Source organism: Pseudophryne corroboree, chromosome 2 (assembly GCF_028390025.1).
Source record: "Pseudophryne corroboree isolate aPseCor3 chromosome 2, aPseCor3.hap2, whole genome shotgun sequence".
NCBI classification, from domain to species: Eukaryota; Metazoa; Chordata; class Amphibia; order Anura; family Myobatrachidae; genus Pseudophryne; species Pseudophryne corroboree.
The window spans coordinates 514,095,299-514,107,967 of NC_086445.1; the positions used below are offsets into that span (position 1 = coordinate 514,095,299).

General features: G+C 45.8%; 1 protein-coding gene and 2 pseudogenes across 1 annotated transcript in view; 1 reads left to right on the forward strand and 2 right to left on the reverse strand.

The window, feature by feature from the left end:
* The window catches only part of PPT1 (palmitoyl-protein thioesterase 1), a 110,043-nt gene that overhangs the window by 25,561 nt on the left and 71,813 nt on the right, over positions 1-12,669 (reverse strand). The window lies entirely within an intron of this gene.
* LOC135054430 (5S ribosomal RNA) lies at positions 5,683-5,801 on the reverse strand (annotated as a pseudogene).
* On the forward strand, positions 9,062-9,180 carry LOC135054431 (5S ribosomal RNA; annotated as a pseudogene).

The following is a 12,669-nucleotide window of genomic DNA, read 5'->3' on the forward strand; positions in this document are numbered from 1 at the left end:
TGGCGGAGATGATGCTGCAATTGCGCATGATGGGAGTCAACATAGTCCCCCTACTTGGATGATCTCCTGAGAAAGGCAGCGTCCAGGGAGCGTCTGCTACACTGCATCGACTTGGCTACTCGCCTTCTTACAGAACATGGGTGGATCCTGGAATTTCCAAAAGTCTCACCTGGAACCGTCAGAGAATACAGTTCCTGGGGATGATACTGGACACAGTGGCTCAGAAGCTATTCCTCCCCATAGACAAGGCCTTGACAATCCAGGCTATGGTCTGCTCGGTACTCAGATGTCGCAAGGTCTCGATTAATCTTTGCATCTGTCTACTGGGCAAGATGGTGGTCTCCTATGAGGCGATCCAGTACAGCAAATTCCATGCCCGCCCGTTTCAGCTGGATCTTCTGGACAAGTGGTCAAGGTCTCACCTGCAGATGCACCAGTGTATGACCCTGTCGTCAAAGGCACGGATTTCCCTGTAATGGTGGCTCCAAATCTCTCACCTGGTGGAGGGTCGGGGCTTCAGTACCCAATCTTGGGTCCTGCTGACAACGGATGCCAGCCTCCGGGGTTGGGGGGCTGTGACCCAGGGAGCTCAGGTTCAGGGAAGGCGGTCAATTCTGGAATCTTCACTACCAATCAACGTCCTGGAACTCAGAGCAATTTACAATGCTCTCCTACAGGCCTCCTATCTTCTCCGAAATCAGGCCATACAGGTGCAGTCGGACAATGCCACGACGGTGGCGTACATAAACCGACAGGGAGGAACAAGAAGCAGGGTCACGATGCGAGAGGTATCAAGGATCCTCCTCTGGGTGGAAGCCAACGCAAGGGCCATATCAGCCATATTCATTCCAGGAGTGGACAAATGGGAAGCGGCCTTCACCCTCAGGTGTGTTTCAACAGCTGGTTCACCGGTGGAGCTGTCCGCATATAGACCTGATGGCTTCTCGTCGCATCGTTACTGTTCCAGAATGAGGGATCCGCAGGCGGCAGCTGTGGACACTCTGACGGCACCGTGGACTTACCAGTTTGTGTATATGTTTCATCCAGTCCCTCTCATTCCAAGAGTTCTAAAAAGACTCAAAAGGGAAAGTGTTCAGGCAATTCTAATTGCCCTGCATTGGCCTCGACGGGCCTGGTATGCAGACCTCCTGACCATGTCTCTGGAGGAGCCCTGGCCTCGAGCGCTCCTCAAGGACCTTCTTCAACAAGGGCCTTCGTCTATCCAGACTTACTGCAGCTACGTTTGATGGCTTGGAGGTTGAGAGGGAGATTCTAGCCAGAAAAGGTCTTCCCTCCAAGGTTATTTCAACTATGGTCCAGGCCCGTAAGGTGGTCACGTCAAAACATTACCACCGTATCTGGAAGAAATATATTTCTTGGTGTGTGAGCATAAGATATTCTCCTGTGGAGTTTAAAACTTGGCCGTTTTCTGCTCTTCCTACAAGCAGGAGTGGATATGGGCCTACGGTTAGATTCCATCCATGATCAGATTTCGGCTCCAGAAACAGCTGGCAGTGCTTCCGGAAGTACAGACGTACCTGAAGGGTGTTCTCCATATTCAACCACCTTTTGTTCCTCCCATGGCTCCGTGGAATCTCAGTGCGGTCTTGAATTTTCTCCAGTCAGACTGGTTTGAACCCTTGCAAAGGGTGGATTTGAAGTATCTAACTTGGAAGACTGTCATGTTACTGGCCTTAGCCTCTGCAAGACGTGTATCAGAATCCAGTAAGAGCCTGTATTTGTTCTCGGCCTTATAGTTGTGCCGTGCAGCTACTTGGTCTGGTTCGAAAACGTTTGTAAAATTTTATAGGTTCGATACCTTGGCCAGAGATGACCTTCAATTTGGTCAGGCGGTTTTGCAGGGGTCTCAGCACTCTCCCACCCGTCCTGGAAGCTTTGGGACTTCCCCATGGTACTAATGTCATCACTTTATACTCTAGGACATAAGAGAAAAAAGAGATTTATGGTAAGAACTTAACTTTGTTAAATCTCTTTCTGCGAGGTACACTGGGTTCCACAGGGATAACATTGGGGTGTAGAGTTGGATCTTGATCCGAGGCACCAACAGGCTAAAAGCTTTGACTGTTCCCAGGATGCTTGGCGCCGCCTCCTCTATAACCCTGCCTCTGTGCACAGGAGCTCAGTTTTGTTAACCAGTTCAATGCAGTAGCAGGTAAAAGAGACGACAACCGTTAGTACCCACATACACTACATTCTCACGACAGGAGAAGGTACCAGCGGCTAATGCCATACAAACCCAAAGAAGCTAAGTGCGTCAGGGTGGGCGCCCTGTGGAACCCAGTGTACCTCGCAGAAAGAGATTTGACAAAGGTAAGTAATTACCATAAATCTCCTTTTCTGCAGCGGAGTACACTGGGGTTCCACAGGGATAACATCAGGGATGTCCTAAAGCAGTTCCTCATGGGAAGGGACGCACTGTAGCGGGCAGAAGAACCCGACGTCCAAAGGAGACATCCTGGGAGGCGGAAGTATCAAAGGCATAGAACCTTATGAACGTGTTCACTGAGGACCACGTAGCCGCCTTGCACAATTGTTCAAGGGTCGCACCACAGTGGGCCGCCCAAGAAAGTCCAACAGACCGAGTAGAATGGGCTTTGATGGTAGCAGGAGCTGGAAGGCCAGCCTGTACATAAGCATGTGCAATCACCATTCTAATCCATCTGGCCAAGGTCTGCTTGTTAGCAGGCCAGCCACGTTTGTGAAAACCAAAAGGAAGGAAACAGATCTCCTAAGATAAGCTGTCCTCTTCACATAAATACGGAGAGCCCGTACCACATTCAAAGACCGCTCTTTGGACGATAAACCTGGAGATGTAAAGGCCGGAACCACAATATCTTGGTTAAGGTGGAAAGATGACACCACCTTAGGTAGATAACCAGGGTGAGTTCAAAGAACCTCACGGTCACAATGAAAAATCAGAAAGGGTGACCGCCAGGACAAGGCACCCAAGTCTGAAACCCGTCTAGCAGAGGCAATAGCCAGCAGAAACAATACCTTAAGAGTAAGCCATTTAAGTTTCACAGACTCAAGAGGTTCAAACGGAAACTCTTGTAAGGCCTCCAAAACAACAGACAAATCTCAAGGCGCTACAGGCGGGACATAGGGTGGTTGAATACGTAAAACACCCTGAGTGAATGTATGAACATCAGGCAGAGTCGCAATATTTCTCTGAAACCATATCGACAAGGCAGAAATATGAACCTTGAGGGAGGACTTAGGCCCTGTTGCAGAAAGCCAAGAGTTTGGCAGTACTAAACTTGTATGCATCATAATTGTTAGTTGCACACCAAGCAAAATAAGAATTCCAGACCCTACGATAAATCCGAGCAGAAGCCGGTTTACGGGCCTTCAACATAGTTTGAATGACCGCCTCCGAAAAACCTTTGGCCCTCAGTACGGAAGCTTCAAGAGTCACGCCGTCAAAGCCAGCCGGGCCAAATCCTGGTAGACACAAGGGTCCTGAACGAGTTGGTCTGGGCGCTGCAGAAGCAGAAGAGGACGCTCTATCGAGAGACCCTGCAGGTCTGAGAACCAATGCCATCTGGGCCACGCTGGAGTGATCAGAAGTAGTATTCCTGGTCCTTGCTTGAACTTCCTTATCACCCTGAGCAGAAGTGACACCGGAGGAAACACGCACGGCAGCCAAAAGTTCCATGGAATTGGCAGTGTGTCCACGAACGCTGCTTGAGGATCCCTTGTCCTTGCTCCGAAGACCGGAACCTTGTGATTGTGTTGAGACGCCATCTGGTCTACATCTGGCCACTAGGAGTTGAAAGACCTCCAAATGCAGGATCCACTCTCCGGCGTGTACGTCCTGATGACTGAGGAAATCCGCTTCCCTGTTTAGGACCCCCGGAATGAACACTGTCGATATGGCTGGCAGATGGCGTTCCGCCCAACGAAGAATCTTTGACACTTCCATCAGTGCTTTGCGGCTTCGGGTGCCGCCCTGATGATTTATGTACACCACCGCGGTGGCGTTGTCTAACTGTACTTGAACAGGCCTGTTCTGTACTAGAGGCAGGGCTAGAGTCAACGCCTTGAACACTGTCCGCAATTCCAGAATGTTTATCGGGAGGAGAGATTCCTCCCTGGTCCACCGCGCCCCAACCCCGCAGACTGGCATCCGTCGTCAGAAGGACCCAGTTGGAGATCCAGAATGGACGACCCCTGCTCAGTTGATGGTCCTGCAGCCACCAGGTTAGTGACAGACGGACCTCCGGAGTCAAGGATATCATGTGAGACCTGATCCGGTGAGGCAGGCCGTCCCACTCGGAGAGAATTAACCTCTTCAGAGGGCTGGAATGAAATTGAGCGTACTCCACCATGTCGAAAGCTGACACCATGAGGCCTAGTACTTGCATCGCCAAGTGTATTGACACACGTGGGCGAGAGAGGAAGCATCTTATCTTGTCCTGAAGCCTCAAGACCTTCTCCGGAGACAAAAACAACCGCTGTTTGAGGGTGTCCAATAGTGTTTCCAGGTGCACCATGCTCTGAGCAGGAACCAGGGAAGACTTCTTCCAGTTGATGAGCCACCCGTGGTCTTGCAGGAATTGGACCGTCAGTTCCAGATGACGAAGGAGAACGTCTGGAGAGTTCGCCAGGATCAACAAGTCGTTGAGATACCTTGACGGCGGTTTAGGGCAGTCAAGACCGCCATGACCTTGGTGAAACCTTGAGGAGCCGAGGTCAGACCAAAAGGCAAGGCCTGGAATTGAAAATATAGGTTGCCAATAGCAAACCGAAGGTATTGTTGATGCGACACTGCAATAGGTACATGCAGGTAACCATCCTGTATGTCCAGGGGTACCATATAGTCCTTGGGCTCCAAGGTCAGAACAACAGAGCAAAGAGTTTCCATACAGAACTTGGAGACTTTCACAAATTTGTTCAAAGACTTGAGGTTGAGAATGGGCCAGGAAGATCCATTCGGTTTCGGAACTAGGAACAGCGTTGAATAGTACCCCCTGCCTCTCTGAGCCAGAGGCACCGGCACTACCACTCCCGTGTCCAGGAGGGATTGTACCACCAGATAGAGAGTTTTTACTTTTACCGGATCTGAAGGGACGTTTTTTTAAGTAAAACTGGCGAGGGTGACGTGTCTTGAAAGAGATGGGTGATGACACCCAGGCATCCAAAGTGGTCTGTGACCATACCTGAGCAAACCGTAGAAGTCTGCCTCCCACCCTGGGATCGCCCAGGGGGAGGCCCGCCCTGTCATGCAGCAGGCTTGTCTGTTTTGGCAGCAGGCTGACGGGCAGCCCAGGTACGTTTAGGTTTGGGCTTAGTGGATTTGGACGTGCAAGCCTGTTACGGGTACGCCTAACCCTTTGCTTTACCTGGAGGTCAAGTAAAGAAAAAGTGACCTTTGTTGGGAGCACTCACTCTTGGAAACAATGTTAGTTTAATTTATGCGTAATAATGTGAATATGAGAAAATTAAAACGTAACCTTTAATTATATTAAAGTAAAATAAGAGTACACCAGAATTTCTTACTGTGTTTAAAAATATGGTTAAACAATGTAAACCATCGGTTTGAAACTAAGACTGTGAATATATAGATGAATATATAAGGCAAAAAATACGGCAAAAAATACCAAGCCCTCCAGGTATTGATTTCTAAGGTTAGTGCCATAGCCGATGTATTGCCATCAGAAAAACCTACAACACCTGGTATTCCTTAGTGGTCAACCACCTAAGTACTGACCAGGCCCAACACCGTATTGCTTCCAAGATCAGACGAGATTGGGCATGTGCGGTGTGGTATGGTAGTAGATTTAAGGTTGATAAGGCAAAACCCTGCAGCTGGTATGCAGCTATTAGGTACACCATAAGCCTGGTTGTTATGATGGGCAGATGATCATGTTTGACCGTCATTGCATCAAATTGTACCCCAAATGTATAGGTATACGGAGGTTTAAATCATATGGTCAATGAGTTTTGCCGACAGGAACCGCCTGTATGTTGCTTTTTGTGCTGTGCAACATCATTAAGAATGGGTTTTTATCGTTTGATAAGGCAAAGATAAACCCTTTGTTACACTGAGGACATGCCAACAAAATTAGTAAACATCCAAGCATAAATATGTTTGAAGTAATATAGTATCATTAAAGCTGAAACTGAATTGATCTAGAACATTCCACCTTCCTCCCCTCCACCCTCACAAAAGGTATAGGGCAGGAAATTAAAATGGACCAGAGAACATATTTGTCAGCTGAGAAGACAGATTTGAAAAAGTGGATTAGGTAGATAGGAAATATATCTCCAGAGACACAATCTCTATTATCCACAGAAAGGCTAACTAACCCAGTAGAGCCTGAAGTACTGTCTTTGTAACAATATTGTCGAGCTAGTATGCTTTCAATAAAACAATTATGCATGTATCCACAGTGTATCCACAATGTATCAATCAAAATTGTGACATATGTCCATGCCAGGTATCATATTGTATTGTCATAACAAGGGTATATACTCTGGTTTTATGCCTGTATTTAAAACCTGTGTAGACAATACCCAGTGCTGATTTCACAGGAATGAGAGAGTGACAACACCTGTACAATAATTGCCACAATCCTGAATGGTAGCGGATTATTCCTGATTATAATGCGTCAGCCACATGAGGACACAGTGTCACCATATATTTTTATAGCATCTAAAAAGCAAAAAGTTTACCATATATAATAAATAATGCCTTTAGTGGATGGCATAGATTTGCCGGTAAGGACCAGTGCACATAGCCCCCCCCCCAAAAAAAAAATAACCCCCCCCCCCCCCTTTCCCTCCCCCCCCCCCCCTTTTTCAGCAATCTCGCCTCCTCACAAGTTGGATATCATCACAATACAGATATTCACATAAGCATTACACAAATTTTCTCACAATTTCTCATCCAGCATCAAACATCCCCCTTTTTTTTACATTAGCACTACATATTTTTCCACAATCATTCATAGCACTTTCACGACTTAATTTTCACAGTAATCCACTATTTAGGTTATAACTCTTTCACTTCACACACATTTTTCCTCTGCTCTCCCCTTTCTCCCCACACACACCTCCACTCCCATTACAACACCCTCATTGCAATTAAAAACTTTAAGCACTATTAATCAACACGGCTCACTATTTTTCCTACACTACACAATTCATCCATTTACCCACCACTAATCACACCCATTAAATTCCTTTTTAATTTATATAAGTCTATATAATTATATTTTTATATATACAACAAACAATGTTTTATTCTATTACTAATTTTTATTCATACAACTTCTATCAAAAAAAAACTAATTTTTCATTTAATCAAGATAGCATTTAATTTCCCCTTTAGGATACCCTTCATAGCTGTGTGCAGGACATCTATTCAGTATTTACCTATTTCTGCATTAACATGCAGCTCACTACACGTTGTCTGACCCTATCATGTTAATGACTAACATGTGCAGCCAATTGGGGATTATCCTTGCAGATTTAAGCCCGGTCCGGACACCGTGTGTTCACACTACCCGTGAACAAGCAACTGTGAAACGTACGTCGGGGAGGTGGACGTGGTCACGGTGAGCGCGCTCACGTGACCAGCAGACCGGCAGGAGAGGAGACCAGGCGAGCCGCATAGACATACAGCTCGTGAAGTCGAGCGGTCAGCGGCACTTAGCGAGCAGGAAACATACACCATTTGGTCATAAGTATAAATTTTTTCTTATCCTGCACACCATTGGTCTCCCGCTCTCCAGCCACGCACTAATGTAATTTAACGCTATGTGCACTGATCCTTACCGGCAAATCTATGCCATCCACCAAAGGCATTATTTATTATATATGGTAAACTTTTTGCTTTTTAGATGCTATAAAAATATATGGTGACACTGTGTCCTCATGTGGCTGACACATTATAATCAGGAATAATCCGCTACCATTCAGGATTGTGGCAATTATTGTACAGGTGTTGTCACTCTCTCATTCCTGTGAAATCAGCACTGGGTATTGTCTACACAGGTTTTAAATACAGGCATAAAACCAGAGTATATACCCTTGTTATGACAATACAATATGATACCTGGCATGGACATATGTCACAATTTTGATTGATACATTGTGGATACACTGTGGATACATGCATAATTGTTTTATTGAAAGCATACTAGCTCGACAATATTGTTACAAAGACAGTACTTCAGGCTCTACTGGGTTAGTTAGCCTTTCTGTGGATAATAGAGATTGTGTCTCTGGAGATATAGGGGGTAATTCCAAGTTGATCGCAGCAGGAAATTTTTCAGCAGTTGGGCAAAACCATGTGCACTGCGGGGGGGCAGATATAACATTTGCAGAGAGAGTTAGATTTGGGTGGGTTATTTTGTTTCTGTGCAGGGTAAATACTGGCTGCTTTATTTTTACACTGCAAATTAGATTGCAGATTGATCTCACCACACCCAAATCTATCTCTCTCTGCACATGTTATATCTGTCCCCCCTGCAGTGCACATGGTTTTGCCCAATTGCTAACAGAATTCCTGCTGCAATCAACTTGGAATTACCCCCATATTTCCTATCTACCTAATCCACTTTTTCAAATCTGTCTTCTCAGCTGACAAATATGTTCTCTGGTCCATTTTCATTTCCTGTCCTATACCTTTTGTGAGGGTGGAGGGGAGGAAGGTGGAATGTTCTAGATCAATTCAGTTTCAGCTTTAATGATACTATATTACTTCAAACATATTTATGCTTGGATGTTTACTAATTTTGTTGGCATGTCCTCAGTGTAACAAAGGGTTTATCTTTGCCTTATCAAACGATAAAAACCCATTCTTAATGATGTTGCACAGCACAAAAAGCAGCATACAGGCGGTTCCTGTCGGCAAAACTCATTGACCATATGATTTAAACCTCCGTATACCTATACATTTGGGGTACAATTTGGTGCAATGACGGTCAAACATATGTTTCTCTATTAAGAGATCATCTGCCCATCATAACAACCAGGCTTATGGTGTACCTAATAGCTGCATACCAGCTGCAGGGTTTTGCCTTATCAACCTTAAATCTACTACCATACCACACCGCACATGCCCAATCTCGTCTGATCTTGGAAGCAATACGGTGTTGGGCCTGGTCAGTACTTAGGTGGTTGACCACTAAGGAATACCAGGTGTTGTAGGTTTTTCTGATGGCAATACATCGGCTATTGCACTAACCTTAGAAATCAATACCTGGAGGGCTTGGTATTTTTTGCCGTATTTTTTGCCTTATATATTCATCTATATATTCACAGTCCTAGTTTCAAACCGATGGATTACATTGTTTAACCATATTTTTAAACACAGTAAGAAATTCTGGTGTACTCTTATTTTACTTTAATATAATTAAAGGTTACGTTTTAATTTTCTCATATTCACATTATTACGCATAAATTAAACTAACATTGTTTCCAAGAGTGAGTGCTCCCAACAAAGGTCACTTTTTCTTTACTTTTCTTCCCTTTATTACCTATGTAATAGACCTATGGGAGCACCATCGACAATCACCTTCTTTATCTACCTATAGAAATTTTCTCCTCAATGGTAGATGGTGATAAATTCCGAAAGTTTTCTTTGGGTTGGTCGGTTTTCTTGGAAACATACTCAAATCACTAATTTACTTAACATCACTCAGTCCTGTGCGGCATCCTTAACCCAATTCTTTACTGTTTACCTGGAGGTCGAAAGGAACGAAAGGAAGTACTCTTCGGAGCTGAAAGAGTAGTACTAGGAAGATATGCAGTCTTAGCAGACGCTAAGTCAGCGACAATCTTGTTGAGATCTTCCCCAAAAAGAATGTTTCCTTAAAAGGGATAACCTTAAAGGTCTTTTTCGAGTCCAGATCTACAGACCAGGACCGCAACCAGGGGATCCGGCGAGCCAGAATAGACATGGTAGACGCGTTGGCCGCTAGGATACCTGCATCAGATGCCGCCTCCTGAATATAATGAGAGGCTGTAACAATGTAACAAAGACACTGTTTAGCATTATCGGGAAAATTAGACTGTAATTCCGCTTCAACTTCCTGAACCCAGGCCGAGGCCACAATAGTAGGCCTAAGCACAGCTCCAGCCAGAGTGTAAATGGACTTCAGGGGTCAATATATGCGCCATCGGCATCAGATGAAGTATCTGTAACATGCGTGGATTGTGAGGATGTAATGGCCCGCTTAGATGACACCTTGGACTTACGCTGGCGAGGGTTAGGATTTTGCTTGGCCAAATACCGATTTAATTGCTGTAACGGAGAGGACAGAGTATCTGCCCATGGCGGATTAAAAGCAGGGACAATATGTGGCTGTAAAGGCACAGGAGGTCCCATAGGGAGCGCAAGTCTAGTTACCAGAGTAGTCAGTAAATTAGAAAATGTAGCCCACAGCGGGTCATTAGTTGCCCCCGTTGCAGAAAAATGACTGAGGGGTACAAAACCCCCAGTACCTGAACCCTCAGCTGCAATATTTTCCTCAGAGACATACATGAAATGAGCATTGCAGGATGTAAGGTCAGCCACAGACTCCCCACCCTGTTGAGCTGACATTGGGGGTCATTCCGAGTTCGCTCGTTGCCGATTTTCACTATGCTGCGATTTGTTGCAAAATGCGCATGCGCAAGGCACGCAGGGCGCATGTGCTTAGTTATTTAACTAAAAACTTCGCCGTTTTGCTGTGGATCCTGTGGCGCTTTTCAGTTGCACTGCTGATCGGTGAATGATTGACAGGAAAGGGGCATTTCTGGGTGGTAACTGAGCGTTTCCCGGGAGTGTGCTAAAAAACGCAGGCGTGTCAGGAAAAATAGGATTTTGGTATTTACCAGGTAAATCCTTTTCTTTGAATGCATAGGGGGCACTGGAGTACTCTTGGGATATGGACGGCTTCCGAAAGGAACAGGGCACTGAATATTCAAATTCAGTAACACTCCTCCCCTCCATACTCCCCGAGTACCTCAGTGTTTTTTACTGAGCCGAACAGGAGCGATAGAGAGGTTGACAATGGAGAATTACCTAGAACATAACGGACAACCATAAAGTTGACACATAACGTAACTGACAACGAAACAGTTGACACCATAACCGATAGAACTAGAAAAGTTGAACCAGTCGGTGAAAATGTGTTACCATAAGATCCCCTGAGCTTACTACAACCCAGGTAAAACTGCACTTCTTTTTCATCCACTAGGGGTCACTGGAGTACTCTTGGGACGTACCAAAGCTTCCTCCGTGGGCGGGAGAGCTGTTTGACACCTGTAACACTAGGCGGCCAAAGCTAGATGCTGATGCCGCAAAACGTATCAAACTTGTAAAAGCGCACAAACGTGTGCACTGAAGACCATGTAGCCGCACGGCAAAGCTGCGTCGTAAAGCTCCACGACCAGCTGCCCATGAAGTTCCCACAGAACGTGTGGAATGAGCTGTTACTGATGTATGCGGCTGTAACCAAGCATTAAGGTAAGCCTGACCTATAGTCAGTTTTATCCATCTGGATAAGGTCTGCTTAGAAACTGGCCAACCCATCTTGGCCGCATCATAGAAAACAACGTATCCGTCTTACGACCTGTAGACGTTCGGGATACATAAACGCGTAATGCGCGTACCACATCCAGAGTTCCAGAATGTGCTGTCAACACAGGAACTACTATTGGATGATTGATGTGAAAAGATGACACTACCTTTGGTAAGAAAGCGGGATTCGTTCGAAGTTCCGCTCTGTCATTATGAAACACCAAACACGGTGGCTTGCATGACAAAGAACCCAAATCTGAAACACGCCTTGCCGAAGCTAAGGCTAGAAGAAAAATTGTTTTCCAAGTGAGAAACTTTATATCCACTTGCTGTAAGGGTTCAAAATATGAAGACTGTAAGAAATCTAAAACCAGATTCAAGTTCCATGGCGCTGTAGGTGGAATGAATGGAGGCAGTACTCTGAGGACACCTTGTAGAAAAGTGTGTACCGACGGCAATAGAGCCAATGTCTTTGAAAATAAATTGACAACGCAGATACCTGCACCTTTAGTGTAGATAAACGCAGTCCTCCATCTAACCCCGTCTGTAGAAATAACAAAAGACGGGATAACTTGAAAGATGATGTCGGAAACTCCCTAGCTTCACACCAACCTATATAGGCACTCCAAATTCTGTAATAATGAGCTGCCGTAACCGGCTTCCTAGCTCGTAACATGGTTGGTATAACCGATACTGTAATGCCCTCTTTTCTTAAGAGGGCGGTCTCAACAGCCACCCCGTCAAACGCAGCAGCGCTAAATCGGGGTAAAAGAACGGACCCTGTTGTAACAGGTCTGAACGTAGTAGGAGCGGCCAAGGATCGTATGCGAGTAGTCCGCGGAGATCCGAGAACCAAGCTCTCCGAGACCAATGCGGCATCACTAGTATGACTGTGACGGACTCTCTTTTGATCCGTTTTAGCAACTGAGAGAGCAGCGGAAAACGGTGGAAACAGATACACGAGCCTGTACGGCCCCGCGATTGTGAGAGCATCCACCGCCACTGCCCTTGGATCTCTCGTTCTGGACACATACTGGGGCGTTTGTAATTGTGGCGAGATGCCATCAGGTCCACCTGAGGATAACCCCACTTGTGGACCAACCTTTGAAACACCTCTGGATTTAATGCCCATTCTC